General features: G+C 37.2%; 1 protein-coding gene and 1 long non-coding RNA gene across 16 annotated transcripts in view; one reads left to right on the top strand and one right to left on the bottom strand.

The window, feature by feature from the left end:
* LOC111744748 overlaps positions 1 to 4289 on the top strand; it is a 5128-nt gene extending 839 nt beyond the window's left edge. Inside the window, exons 2-3 of the long non-coding RNA XR_002782332.1 lie at positions 2805 to 2872; positions 4263 to 4289. This is a non-coding gene — a long non-coding RNA (uncharacterized LOC111744748). The remainder of the gene's footprint in view (positions 1 to 2804; positions 2873 to 4262) is intronic.
* Positions 1 to 14904, bottom strand: part of PCED1B (PC-esterase domain containing 1B) — a 151747-nt gene that overhangs the window by 109246 nt on the left and 27597 nt on the right. The window contains exon 3 of one of the 15 annotated variants that reach the window (XR_002782330.1): positions 2792 to 2837. The exons of the other annotated variants lie outside the window; for them this stretch is intronic. The gene's annotated coding sequence lies outside the window, so the exon portion shown is untranslated. Of the gene's footprint in view, positions 1 to 2791; positions 2838 to 14904 lie in introns of those variants that run through there. 15 annotated transcript variants of the gene reach the window in all.

The following is a 14904-nucleotide window of genomic DNA, read 5'->3' as shown; positions in this document are numbered from 1 at the left end:
ACCCATCAGTGTTACAGGATTAACACATTGTCATATTTCTTTCATTTTCCTCCCCAAATGTACTATATTTCCTCCCTGAATACTACTGTATTTCTAATGATAATCATTAACAAAAAGAACTTCCAACCTAAATTGCACAGATGTCGACTGTGCACCAGCTGGGTGTTAGTAGCAATGGTACTAAAGTTGAATGCTGTCATTCAACTTTAAGAGGATTGTTACTTGCCAGCCTCAGAAGGTCATGATTCGGGTTTTATTCCAGTAACAGTGATGCATTTGGGCTGAGTCATGTGCAGTATCCTCTCCAGCCTCCCTTGCAACTGACAGCACGATTTCTGAGGCAGTTGGGTAGGGTTAAGAGTTTACTTAAGGCCATTGACTTACAACACAGTTCAATGGCTGAACTGACTTCACTGTCAGAAGAAGCCTGTCCCTTAGCCTAACGACTTCACATAGACCAACAAGTTTCTAGGACATAAGACTAGTTGAATAGTTTTCTGCTTAAACCAGAGATACACTGAGATTCTGAGAAGAAGAAAAGGAAGGCCGATGCCTTGCACTGGTGAAAAAAGGCATTTTGGGGGCATTTTCAAGAGAAAGATCAGGGGATATATTTGTTCAGCCTAAGGAGTGGAATGCTTAGAAGAGTTTCAGATAACTTTATTTGCCATGTCAATAAGTAACAGTGGCTTGACATTTTTACCAGATGGGTCATCTTTTAAGTAAATGATAGGTATTAGGATGTCCCAACTCAGAGAATAAGGATATATCTCTTCAAATTCATATTTATAAATACCATCAAGATGCCTTCAATTTTATAAAAAGTTCTTGGCAGATGATCATCCTATGCTAAAGACTAAGCATAACAAATATGATTGTCATAATAAAATATAATGTATACATTGATCTAAAATGTAAATAATGTGTGTGATTGCTGTGATGTATCCAAATTTGACATAGTTAACTACTAATGTAACCAGCAGTGAATATAAACTTTTACCCTGACGTGATAGTTCTGTGTCTGTAAACACAATCAAACAAGACAGCTGTAAAAATATGTTATTTTAACCCTTTGAATTTATAATCTGCTCATTGGTAACAAAATGTTTATCCTACTCAGCAAAAAATTGACAATCATAATTAAACAATTTCCCATGGTAACATCCAAGACAAAAAAACAGTTGGGATGAAGAATATAATGTTAAATAATCTTATTCTATTTTCTTGTTTATCCTTCCCAGAAGCTTTTTACAAAAAAACCTGGGTAAAATACATTCAGTGACATCTTTATTTCATTATATATCTTATTAACTCTTAATCTTTAAAAATGAAAGCCTCTTTAAAAAAATTACTCACATAAAGTTTTTGTACTCCTGTAGCTCAGTGGCTCTCAGTTCACTTTTTGTGAAGAGTGGAATTTTATCTTCAAGTGAGATTTTTATTTGAAAATCCAACATGTAAAAGTGAATAATACGAAACTGTTCTGATTGAAAAAGGGCATAGAGAGCTCAGAGTCTTACCTACTAAGTTTCTCTTTAAGGGAGGAACTTAAGACTTTATGCCAAGCATACACTGAAAACCACTACTTGAGCCCATCATAAGGAAATTTGTTCTTCATTCCATCCCAAGCAAGTCCAATCAGTGTCCACTCTACTGTTGAAGATGGCTGTAATAGACAGGCTGTGTTCCATGCCTGTGAGGTACACTGCCTCCTGCCGGGATTCTGCCAGACACACAGTCTCTTCTTTGTCCTTCATACTTGTGATTCTTAGCCACAGGTGACTGGACTAGGGGTGGGCCCCTGATCTAAGGACAACTATCTATAGGCTTCCCAATGACATTTAAGTAACTTGGCATGAGAATTCTGTCCAAGGGGGCACACCATTCTGGAGGGTCACACTTTGACTTATCACTCTCTGTGGGGACTTTGAACCTGAGATATACAGAGAGGAATGTAGCAAGGAGATATACAGAAAGAAGGCAGAAAGCAGAAGCTTTGAGGTAAAGAGAATTAGAGTTAGTTTGTTATGGTAGGAGTAGAGAATGGGAGGAGAGGCAGCTAAGTCATTATGATGGCAGAGCACCAAAGGGAGCAGTGGATGCCTGTTTCAGAGTGCCCTTGGCCAGATCACTGGTACTGCTCACATGCCTCGAAGGACAGCTCCATTAGTGAAATGCGAATTAAAATCACAATGTAATATCACTACACCCGATTAGAATATCCTGGTGGACTGATTATAGAACTTTGGTGCATCGTTTTGTTGATTTTAATAAAAGTACATGTATCTTAACCATAGATCGGATGAGACTTTTAAAGGGCAATGTTTTTGCAATTTCTGTCCTCCATAGATAATTGATGTCATAAAAAGTTAAGAACCTTTATCTGACCTCTGCACAGTTAAAATCCAACTATGTCTGGGCAAATGTAGATATATATGAGGCTATGTTCATACACCGTTAAGAAGAGGCTATTCTAAAGCTTGAGTAATGCTGTTATACATTACAGAACAATTTTTAGTGTTCAGAAACATGAAAAATTTTTTTACCTAATAAAAATTGTAGGAAAGTTTTTGTTTTGACCTCTAATTGTAACTGAATATGAATCTCTTTAATATGATGGCTATCGAAGGTAGCACCTTGTTTTGTTGAAAATTAACTAGCTTCATATTTGGTTAAATAATCTAGGCTATGAATAACTGTGTAATTATCCTAGAAAGTAAGATTTCTCTATCAAATGTTAAATGTTAAATTCTTCACTTGAATCTACTAACCTTTTTTTCTGCATTTTGTTTCCCATACTATAGTATGCTTCCTGTGAAACTCAGATGTCTCCGACTCTAATGAGAAAATAACAAAAGAAAATGGGCATAAGGTATTTCTTTTTGATTTAGGGGGTTATAATCTCCAGGAGGTCAGTGACTACTTCTTTTGTGACTTTTCAAAAATGGACAGGACATTGTAGAGCTCTTAATAAATCTTAAATCATTGAACCAGTTTTTGATAAGATTTGCACTGCACCACCAAGCTGTATAAGTGGGAGCGAGATAAACTTATAAATCACTTATCATCTGAGCACCAAGGATTGTACCTGTCTCTAGGTTCTCATTTTCTAGATTTGAGAGACTTAACTACAGCCTAGAGAGAAGCTCCTCAATGCCTTGGAGAAATGTTCATTTTCTAAAGAAGAATGGTAGTTGTTGAGGGCAGAGATCGGAAGGAGAGAGGTTCCTTCAATCTAGTTTCTCATACTATGGATTTTGACTAAAAGATTAAGCAGCTGCAGAATGTTTAGTGACTTTCTATTACTTTCTATTCCTTTCTATACTGAGAAATGTCTATTCAGATCTTTTGCTTATTTTGTAATTGAGTTATTTGTCTTTTTATTATTAAGCTGTTAGAGTTCTTTATGTATTCTGGACACAAGTCCCTTATCAGATGTACCATTTGCAAATATTTTCTCCCATTCTGTGGGTTGTTTATTTGCTTTCTCGATGGTGTCCTATCATGCACAAAAATTTTTAGTTTTGATGAAGTCCAATTTATCTATTTTTCTTTTGTTGCTTGTGCTTTTGGTGCTATATCTAAGAATCCATTGCTGAATATAAGAACATAAAATTTTAACCCTCTATTTTCTTCTAAGAGTTGTATGCTTTTGTCTTTTTATCAAGACTTTTGAATTAAGTCTTATATATCATGTGAGGTAAGTATCCAACTTCATTCTTTTTCACGTGGCTATCCAGTTGTCCCAGTACCATTTGTTGAAAAGATTATTCTTTCTTCTTGAATCATCTTGATACACTTGTCAAAAATAAGTTGACCATAGACACATTGGTTTATATCTAGACTCTCAATTCTGTTTTACTGATCTATATATCTCTCCTTATGCCAATGTTACTATTGTGCCAGTACTGTTGCTTTGTAAAGAATAAAATTTTGCAAACATTCACAGTTGACACAGTCCAGGACTTTATGACTCTAATATTTTCAATTAATGATAAACTAGCATTTAGATTGACAAATACTTTGGCTCAACTACCTATTAAAACATTATACTATATCAGTAGTAAACTGTTATAAAGTTGCTCGCTACCTACTCCATTTAAGATAAAATTAATGTAACAAAAGTAAGTCAAACTTTCTTATCTGACTGTGCTTTTAGAAAGCCAAATTCTCAAAATAAAGTAAATTATGCAATTTTGGAACTGGAAAAAAACCTTAGATATTATCTAGGCTAATATTTGTTTTTGGTTTTGTTTTTACAGATTAAAAAGCAGACCTCGACACTTTTTCTGTATTTGTCTTCTGGATACTTGGCACCAGGTAGACCCCCCAAAAAAATATTATTAGTAAAGGTAATATTAAAACAGAAACATATTGAGAGAATGATTGTTATATTTTGAAACAAAATACTAAGTAAGTAAGCTAATAGAAATCATGGAGGGATCGATTCAGGAATATTTTCTTCTTCTGTATACTTTGTATATTTAAATTTTTCATAAGTCTATTTAATATAGATTTCTAGTGTGTTAATTTAAAGGTACATGGTTTTATTGACGTTGAACAAAAGCTTAAGCGCCCTGCTATGGACTGAACTGTGTATCCCTAAAATTAATATGTTGAAGCACCAACCCCCAATGTGTCTATATTTGGAGATGGGGTCTGTGACAAAATGATAAATGTTAAATGAAGTCATTAAGATAAAGCTTCAATCCAATAGGTGCTCTTCTAAGAAGAAAAAGGGACACCGGAGCTCTCATTCTGCCATGTGAGGACACAGCAAGAAGGCAGCCCTCAGCAAGCCAGGAAGAGATTCCTCACCAGAAACTGAATCAACCAGCAACAAGATACAGACTACTCAGCCACTAGAACTATGAAAAACAGATTTCTGTTGTTTAAGTCATCCAGTCTATGGTATTTTGTTATAGCAGTCTAAGCTAATACATGCTCTTAGATGCCAAAAATAAATAAATAAATAAATAAATAAATCGATACAATTTCTCCGGATCAGAACATAGCTCAGCAGTTCACACAGTTGTATACAGTTGTTTTTCACTGTAGTTATACATAAAAGGATTATATGAACATGTAGGAGGTATAAATCAGAAAGGATGCCTCCAAACTGCTGTAGATAATCATCACTTAGAGAATAAATGGTTGCATGACAGATGAATATAAAGCTTGATCTCTAAGATGAATGAGATTCAATCCATACCACATTTTTTAACAGCAATGAAACAGATTATTTTCTAATTAAAATATTTATAAAAGAAGGAAGAGGAGAAGGAAGAGGAGAAAACCAAGAAAAAATGAGAAAACAAAACAAATAATTTTTCGTTCTTTTGTTTGTAGGCATTAGATGACTTTTTAAAAAGTTAAAAAGTACATCACAGCATTTAAATGCCAGTATAGGAAAGCTGACTCAATAATATAAGTGCTATGTATACTCTTAGGCTAAGAATTTAAATGTTCCACGTGAGCTCATGTGTGATTGAAACAAAAGAGCCCTAAGACTGAATATTTTAAAGAAATTTATCAACTCAAAGAAAAGAATTTTAATCTTAAAAAAGGAAGCTATTACTGGAACTACAACAATGTACTTGAACTAATGCAATCCAAAGAAGAATCTTAATAATCAAAACTTTAGGAGCTAAAAAGCCATTGAAAAATTCTTTAAAATACTAAAGATTTTTAAATTCCCAATCAAGATTTGCCAAAGGAGGTGCAAGGCTCTATGGGCCAGTTGAATAAAGCCATTCTATACACTTTACTTAACAGCTTCATTCATTCCCCTATTAATTCATTCATTTACCAATGGTTCTGGAAGACTTTTGGTAATATTTCCTTTTTATAGGCCTGACTCCTCTAACACATATGACCCAATGAGTGATATCTTTTGAGAAACAAGCGGGCTTAACAAATAAGACCACTGCAATTGCATTAAAGTTTCACGAACATTTTTACAGAGGGCATTTACACTTACTGCAACATATAGAACTTGTGATGCCTTTAAAATTTCTGTGAAAACTCTCTTAGTGTCCAAATGAAGGACCTGCTTATTGAACCCACCTCCAATTAGGTAAAAGAATTCTGCCCAAGAGGAGGTAATTTAGTGTTCACAGTACCTTCCTTTTAAGAAGCAGTTTGCCGATGTACTTGGGGAGCATGACTATGACTTTCAGACAAAACCTTTTCATGTTCACCCCCTGAAGTTGCAAAACCAAAGGTCCAGATAGTGGCAGACACTGAAAGAGGAGTAAGGGATGAGGGAGGAGGAAATCACACCAGCAGAGGCCAGAATGGAATGCAGACACCATGGGAAGGTAGTTTAATCCTGGTTTTGGCAGAGAATAAAGGAGCACTTGAAGAAGCTTTTAACTGCTCTCTGATTCTTGTGCCTGAAATTTCCTCCATCATTATTGTAAAGATTCCAAATTTAGCTTAATCCAGAGAAGGTTGCCACCTTTGGTTTTGGCAAGGTTCTAAAACCACTATCCATTTATTCATTCCTACAAACATTTATTGATAATCTATATGAGCATGACATTATATTCAGACCACAGTGAATTAGACTACAACTGACTTAATTTGCTGTATTTTTTCTTTTTGAAAAGGTATTAACTTTGAAGTAATTCGAACAAAAGTTAAAGTCTTCATTTGCACATAGTTTAACTTCCCAAATGTTCTCCCCATTTCTATCTCCAGACTGTGTTGTTAAACCTTGCTTAATAATGGCGGGGAAATATGAAAGCAGAAGCTTTTAAAAACTTCTTGTGCATTGGAGTAAAATAATCTGGATGGAATTACCTAGCTCTTTAAGATTTACTTGCCCTGAGGCCTGTCCCTTGGTGGAAGTCCCTGATAATAGCTTCCATTCCTGCTTTACCTGAAGGGCTTGGTAGTAGCAACCTTAAGGGTTTCCAGATAGAAACAATTGTTCTTTTCTTGAGAAAGCTCTACAGGTCAAGTGATGGCAGGAACAGTGGGAGGCAGCCTCTGTTAACCCAGGGCAGCCTAATTTTGAGTTAGAATGTGCATATCTGGCACAGATCTGTTCTCAGGGGTAATGTTCTCTTGTCTCTTGCCTGGTGTGCTAAGGCAACAACCCAGTGTGGAGAAAGCTGCATTTCCAGCTTTGATGGAAGAGACTGTAATTTAGCTGAAAAGCCTTTGCCTAGATCTCAAACATGTCTGCTTTCAAGTCATAAGCTGCACTTGGAGGTGGAGAATTTGAGTTTGAATCTAAATTCCATCAGTTAATCTAGCTGGGCCTCAGTTTCCTCTTGGGTCAGTTGAGATTAGCATCTGGCTCCCAAGTTTGCAATAAAGATAAAATGGTAAAAGAAAAGCCTTTAAGGTAGTGGTGCATAGTAGACACTCAAGAAAGTATGCTGAATCTGAATTTTGCTTGCTGCTTTATCTACATAAGTGTTTATTATGGCTTTGTATCTCTTCCTTTCACCAGAAAATCATTAGTAAATTACTCAAGTTCCAAACTTAGTTTTTTCCCTTCTAACTGGAATCACAAGAGGAGGAAAGAATTATGTACACTCATGAAGGAATTCACCAGTGTGCTTCTCTAAATAAAATAGGCGGCTCTCAAAACCATATATATATTTTTTAATTACACTTTTGGCTACCATTTGGGCACATATATTTCTCTGAATATACATTCCACAAATTTCTGATGCAAACTAGAAGGCAGTTCAGATCTGGTAAGAGCTGACTGAATCCTTCCAGTCTCTCTCTTCCTTTTTTAGTGGGGAGGTGGATTGGGATCAATAACAGGACATGAAGTAAGAAGTGTTATTATCATGGGATGTGATAGCCTGCTGAAATGTGAAAGGGGTAAAGGATAATTAAAACCTGAAACTGGACAAAGGAAGTCTATACCTTAGGCCTAGTTTCTGGAGCCCCTAACCGCATTCTGTTAATCATGAAACTTGTAACAATGAGCTCATACGCTAACTGCCAATTTTAGCCTGTGTAACCCTGCTTGCTTGCGTGGCATGAAAAATAATCAATTTTATATAAGCTGAAAATTACTGTTTGGCCATCGCCCATGGGAACACTGGCTATTGCCCATGGGAACATAGGCAATCACCCATAGGAACATAACATTCTAACAAAAGCCTTCCGCCTCCGGAACCCCCGCTTGCACACCTGACCAGCGGGTTGACAGGTAGTGAATAGGAGAAAGATGGACCTTTGTGTTTAAGACAGAATGAGGAATAGAATTTAGGGCTTAAAAACCTTGTATCTTGGCATTTTCAGGGCTGCTCCTTTGGAAGGACAGCCGCCAGCTAATACACTGCCTCTATAATCAAAGCACTCAGGTTGAGTCTGGTTATTCCGGTCACAACAGGGATAGTGCAGTAAAAAGCATAACAACTGAGCAAACAATCACATTTAACGAAGCCTCAGTGTCCTCATTTCTAAATTAGGGATGAAAATGCTTAATGGTTAATACACATAAGCTGCCTAACACAGTGCCCAATACATAGTATATGTTCACGAAAAGTTGGTTATTTTCACTCATCTGTGAACCCTAAATCTGCCCGTCTGAATCCTCACAGCCTTCTCTTATACCATATACTACACCCTGACTTATAGTACGGTAAGGGAATGCGAGTCCTCTCCTTTCTCCATCAGGACATAGACTGTGTCTGGTCCATCTTAGTGCATCCCAGAGGCCTGACTCAGTACCCAGCATTCACTTATGGGATAAATAAGACATTCAATATAACTTGGAGGAGACTGAAATTTTGAAGAAAGCTAGTTCTATTAGCAAGTTTTTGATAACAAACTCTAAAGGCAAACCTACCAAGAGTGGGGGAATATTAGTTAAGAGAAAGAGAAAGTCTTGAGAAGTGAGGTCAAGATAGTGTTGAGTTATGGGGTCAAGATGGTGGAGTAAATAGATCTTGATCTCACCTCCTCCCACATACACATCAAAATTACAACTAAATATAGAACAACCACTGCTGAGAACCACCTGAAGGCTAGTTGAACAGACTCCCTATAACTGAGGATATAAAGAAACCACATTGAAAGTAGGAGGGACAGAGACGTGGTCTGGTCAGGTCCTACATCCATTGTGTGGCAATTAAGAATCAGGACAGATATCTGGGGAGGTCCCCCTTGAGAAGCGAGGGGTCCCAGGCCCACACCAGGCTCTCCAGCCCAGGGCACCTGTGCTGAGAAGAGGAGGAGTCCCCATAACATCTGGCTTTGAAAACCGGCCCAGATTATGTCTGAAAGAGAAGAGGGGCTGTGGGAGACCAAGATGCTGCTTTTAAAGGGCTCATGCACAAACTTAATTGCTTCAAGCTCCAGCACAGAGGCAGCAGGTCAACAAGTGCCTGAGTCATATGGGGAGGAATTAAATTAGGGGGAAGAATAACATTAGGGGGAGGGCCAGAGGGGCAGGGATCAATGGGAACTCTCTCTGGGGAGGGAAATGCTAGTGGATGTCATTGTTCCTTTGTTTATTTTGTTGTGCTCTCTTTCCACCTGGCTGGCCTGGAGCAGGAAGGCGTCACTCTCTATTATCCTGGTGAACACCATTCATTCCTGAGGTCTCACCCCATTCAACCTGATCACCTTGGTCAGAGTCTTTTGCAGGTGTGCTCCAGGTCCTCTACAGAAGCAGCTGCTGGCCTTAGCTTGCATCATAGCTACTACCAAGTGGCCCCAGGACCAGCATAAGTGGTGGCCAGCCTAGGTTAGCACCAGAGCTCAACCCAAACAGCTCCACAACATACACACCCAACGGGTGGCTGTGGCTAGCACCAGATCCTCTCCAAAGTAAATCTCGCTCAGTGGAGTCAGCCCTCATATACCAGATCATCCACAGTAGTCTTGCCCAATCTTTACAGCCAGTGAGACTCAGGATCATCCCCACCCACCAGCATGCCTGCAGCAATTGAGGCTCAACTACAACAGGAGGGCACATGCAACCCAGGCAGGGGACACCCCTGGAGCACCTGGCTCTGGTGACCAGGGGGCTTATGCCATTGGACTCCACAGGACAACTTTTTTATAAGGCCACTCTTTCAAGACCAGGAGATGTAGTGGATCTATCTAATAGAAACACACAAAGAGAGACAGGCAAATGAGGAGACACAGGAATATGTACCAAACAAAAGAACAGGACAAAAACTCTAGCAAAGAACTAAATAGAACAGAGATAAGCAATCTACCAGATAAAGAGTTTAAAACAATGATTATAAAAATGCTCAATAAACTTGGGAGAAGAGTAGATAAACTCAGTGAGAAATTCAACAAAGATACAAAAAATAATCAGAACTGGAGAATGCAATAACTGAAATGAAAAATACTCTAGAGGGAATAGTAGCTTAGATGATGCAGAAGAACAGGTCACCAATCTGGAAGATAAGGTAGTGAAAATCACTCAATCGGAATAGCAAAAAAAAAAAAAAAAAAAAAAAAAAAAAAAAAATTAAGAAAATGAGGATAGTTTAAGGGACCTCTGGTACAACATCATACCAATAATTTGCATCATAGAGGTCCCAGAAAATGAAGAAGAAGAGAGAAAGGAACAGAAAATCTATTTGAAGAAATAATGGCTAAAACTTCTCTAACCTGGTGAAGGTGTTAAGGGTAGAAAATTTTCAAGTGAGCCAACTAGCTAAGCCAACTAGCTAAACCAACTTGCTAATCTCTTCCTACAGGGAAGAAATATCTTTAGATACCAGAAGTTGTCCTACTTGCTTGGGTGTGGGTGAGGAAGTGTATTGTATGAGATATGAAGATGGCCAATGTCTGTTTCTGTAATCCACTTACTTGTTAATTAAGAGTGTGGTTCTGGGCAAAGATATGCTAACAGCCAACTTCCGCTTCTGTAATCTGCTTGCTTGTTCAGAAGACCACCAGGATATGGTCTTAAGCTTTATAAGCCGACTCCTCTGAAAGCTCAGGGCTGATTCTCCTCTAACCCTGTGTGGTAGAGAGTCAGTTGCCAGCCGGCTAATAAAGGCTCATAATTAATCTCAATTGGCTCCGTGGGTCTCAGAATCGTTCGTGCTATTAACAAAGGAAAAAGACATCTAAGTCCAGGAAGCACAGAGAGTCCCAAACAAGATGAACCCACAAGGCCACACCAAGATATATCATAATTAAAATGCCAACAGTTAAAGATAAAGAGAAAAATCTTAAAAGTTGTAAGAGAAAAGCAGCTAGTTATATATAAAAGATCCCCCATAAGACTATAAGCTGATTTTTCAGCAGAAACTTTGCAAACCAGAAAAAAATGGCACAACATCATATTTAAAGAGTTGAAAGGCATAAACCTACAACTAAGATTACTACAACAGAGATTACTCAAAGTGATGAAAGGGAGAAAACTACAATCAAGGTTACTTGAAAAAGAGATAAAGAATTCTTCAGATAAGCAAAAGCTAAAGGAGTTCATCACCACTAAACCTCACTATAGGAAATGTTAAAGGGCTTCTTCAAGTGGAAAAGAAAAAGCCAAAACTAAAAATAAGAAAATATAAAAAAGAAAAAAATCTCATTGACAAAAGCAAACATTTAGTAAAAGCAGTGGATCAACCAATTATAAAGCTAATATGATGGTTAAAAAATAAAATTTGTTTAAAAAGACAAAATTAATAAGAGCATGTATAACTACAATAAATAATAAAGGGATACACACATGTACACTGGGTATTTATTTGAAGAAATCAAAAAACAATAATTTGAAATGATGTGTTCACTCCTATGTTCATTGCAGCATTATTTACAATTAGACAATATATGGAAGCAACCTAGGCATCCATTGATAGATGAATGGATAAAGAAGATATATAAACTGAATATTACTCAGCCATGAAGAGAAATCTTGCCATTTGTGACAACATGAATAGACCTAGAGGGTATTATGCTAAGCGAAATTGACTTATGGAGAAAGACAAATACCATATGATCTCACTTACAAATGGAATCTACCAAACAAAACGAACAAAACAAAATAGAAACGAACTCATAGATACTAAGAATAAACTGATGGTTGTGGGCGAAGCAGGTGAAGGAATGAGTGAAGAGGTGTAAGGAATTAAAAAGTACAAACTGCCAGTTAAAAAATAAGTCACAGGGATGTAAAGTATGGCATAAGGATTATAGTAAATAATACCGTAATAACTATGTATGGTGACAGATGGTTATTGGACTTATCGTGGTAATCACTGCATAAAGTATATAAATGTCAAATCACTACGTTGTATAACTTCAATAATAATTTTATGTGAACTATAATTTTAAAATAATTTTTTTTTAAAAGGAAGAAAGAGAAAGGAATTTCCTTTTGGTTTTTCACCCAATAGGGCAGTAGGATGTGCCAGGGGCAGATCAAAGACTATCTCTTACGTGCCCGAGTAGTTTGCTGCAGATTGAGACTCTTCTGTAGAAATGGAACTTTAGTTTCCTAGTAGAAGGGAGAAGCATTTAAATATCTCAATACTGGAGCCCAGAGGAGAATTGGGGAGTCTATTAAAGAGCATAAGAGAAAGGCAAATATGAACATTTGCAAATAATGGTTTTACAAAATTTTCGTTACGGGATTACAACATTGGAAGGTATTATGGTGAAATAATGTACCTTGGAAGTGACTTTCTTTCGAAGAAAGCACAAATTTCTATTTGCTAAAGTACAACACAAAGAATTGTGATTTACAAATAAACTTTTAGCTAAAATCAGGATGTTAAATAGAAACAGCAAAGGATATAGTGAACAAAAACAGTTACTTCATTTCCTGCCTTATCACCACGGAATACAGAGGGATGTATTTTCCTCCAGGACAGAAGCCTAATGAAATATAGTGAAATTTGCCTAGAAATAGCACTTACTTAAAAAAAAAAAAAATTACAGCACAGCTTTTAGAGTTTAAACACTCAAGACTTCGTATTTGAAAAGCATTAGGAAATATGGCTACTTTTCCAGGGATTGGAGACTCAATCCCCCGAAGCAAGTTTGGCGAAGTGTCCCTTGTACAATAAAGACTGTAGTGAAGAATTTCAGGTTTATGCAGTGCTTGTGCAGTGTTGGCCAGAGAACAGTGTTAAATAAAATAATAGCAACATGTGACATGGAGAGCCTGAGTCTCTCATTCTTATTGCTAAACCCACATACCAGATGGTTATACACACCCATAATCAAGTGTAGAGCCATGTGGGCCGGGGGCTGGCGTGGCCGCTCTGAGTCAGGCTGGCTGCCTTCTCGCTCCCTCTTGTAGAAAAGCTTCACAACCTCCACAAACATTTATTAGGAGAGGTGCTGGTGCTTTTGAGAGCTCACGGAACCTTGGATGGGTCCAGACAATTCATGAATGACAGTGATTTCCCTTAACTATATGCAAAATGACATCTTAGCTCCCTTTACCACAGAGATAAGCGACTCTTTAATAAGATCTGTAAATAAACAGGGACCTCAGCTAGAACAAGTACAGTTGCTTGTTTATGAGACCCTTGAAAGTATTAGCTTTAAAAACAAAACAAAACAAAAACAACTCTACCTTGAGGACATTGCTGAGTGAAACAAGTCAGTTATAAAAGGGCAGATATGGATGATGCCACTTATATGAGGTCTCTAGAACAGTCAAATTCATAGAGAAAGAAAGTAGAAGGGTCATTGCTAGAGGGTAGGGAAGAAGGAAATGGGGTGTTATAGTTAAATGGGTATACTTTCAGTTTGGGAAGATGAAAGAGTTCTATGGATGGTGGTGATGGTCACACAACAATGTACTTAATGCCACTAAACTGTATGCTTGAAAATGGTTAAAATGGTAAATTTTATGTTTATGTGTATTTTACCACAATTAAAACTATATACAATAAACATATAAATAAAAATCTAATGAGTATTTATTTCTTCTGAAGGTCAGTGGAAACCATGAAGATGCTCTTCCTAGCATAAAATGAGAGCAGATACATTTCGAAGCATTTTGAAGGCGGTCTTCCATTTTCATGTAGGTGTTGGTTCCCCCCTAGAGAGTGAGTGAGTTTTTCCAGACCAGAGTGATGCCCTTTTCATCTTTATGTCCTTGTGACTCAAAATATGAGGTTTACAGTGGCCCTGGGCTTATATTGTTAAGACAACCTGAATGTTAAGTATACTCTTTAGTTCTACCAAAAATTAATTTTAAAAAAATTGGACTGCTTCTAAAGCAACTGAATTCAGTGGGAGGAGAAATGTATCTCTCTTTGGAATCTGAAGTTATGTAAGTCAGACTTCAAAGAACACCAGCACATTCTTTCATACTGCATGTGGTTTTTAAACTGAAGAGCTCAAACCTTTGGTGCTCTGACCTCATGTTTTCCTGTGTCTGTAGCTTGGGAAATCAAACTTCACATTTGAGCAACCTCTGCTAACTGACAGTTGGTTATTGACTCAGCAGAGAAGAGCTTAATCAATAATTATCTTAAAAGAAAAAACAAACAGTAGTTTGATCTAAAAATGAAGCTCATGTTTTTGTGATCAAAGCAGCTTCTCAGGAAGCCTCAGACCCTTTCATTGATTATGTTCCCAAATGGTGACATAACAGGCTCCAGGAAATATTTCTCACTTGAAGTTCAAGCTGAGACTTCTTTTTTTGGACTTATGGTCTCTGTCATGCAATAGAGAAGGGTTTCGTGGAGTATCTTTGTGTGTCTTAAAGGTTTTGTTTCCCCAGTAATATTTTAAATTCCTTGTGCAGCAGAGATATCAAATTTTGTTAGTAAATTTGGGCTGGAACTCCATGCTAGACACATTGTCCTTGTCAACCCAAACTGTTATCAAACATTTCCTGGGTGAAATATGCTTATAAGTTATAACTAATTGGTTGACTAAATGGCTATTGATTTCATAAATTTTTCTTAATGAAGTGGGTCTTATTTTACTCTGTTCTTT

The sequence above is a fragment of the Pteropus vampyrus genome, unplaced genomic scaffold (genome assembly GCF_000151845.1).
Source record: "Pteropus vampyrus isolate Shadow unplaced genomic scaffold, Pvam_2.0 Scaffold140, whole genome shotgun sequence".
NCBI classification, from domain to species: domain Eukaryota; kingdom Metazoa; phylum Chordata; class Mammalia; order Chiroptera; family Pteropodidae; genus Pteropus; species Pteropus vampyrus.
This window is presented reverse-complemented; position numbering and strand designations above follow the sequence as displayed.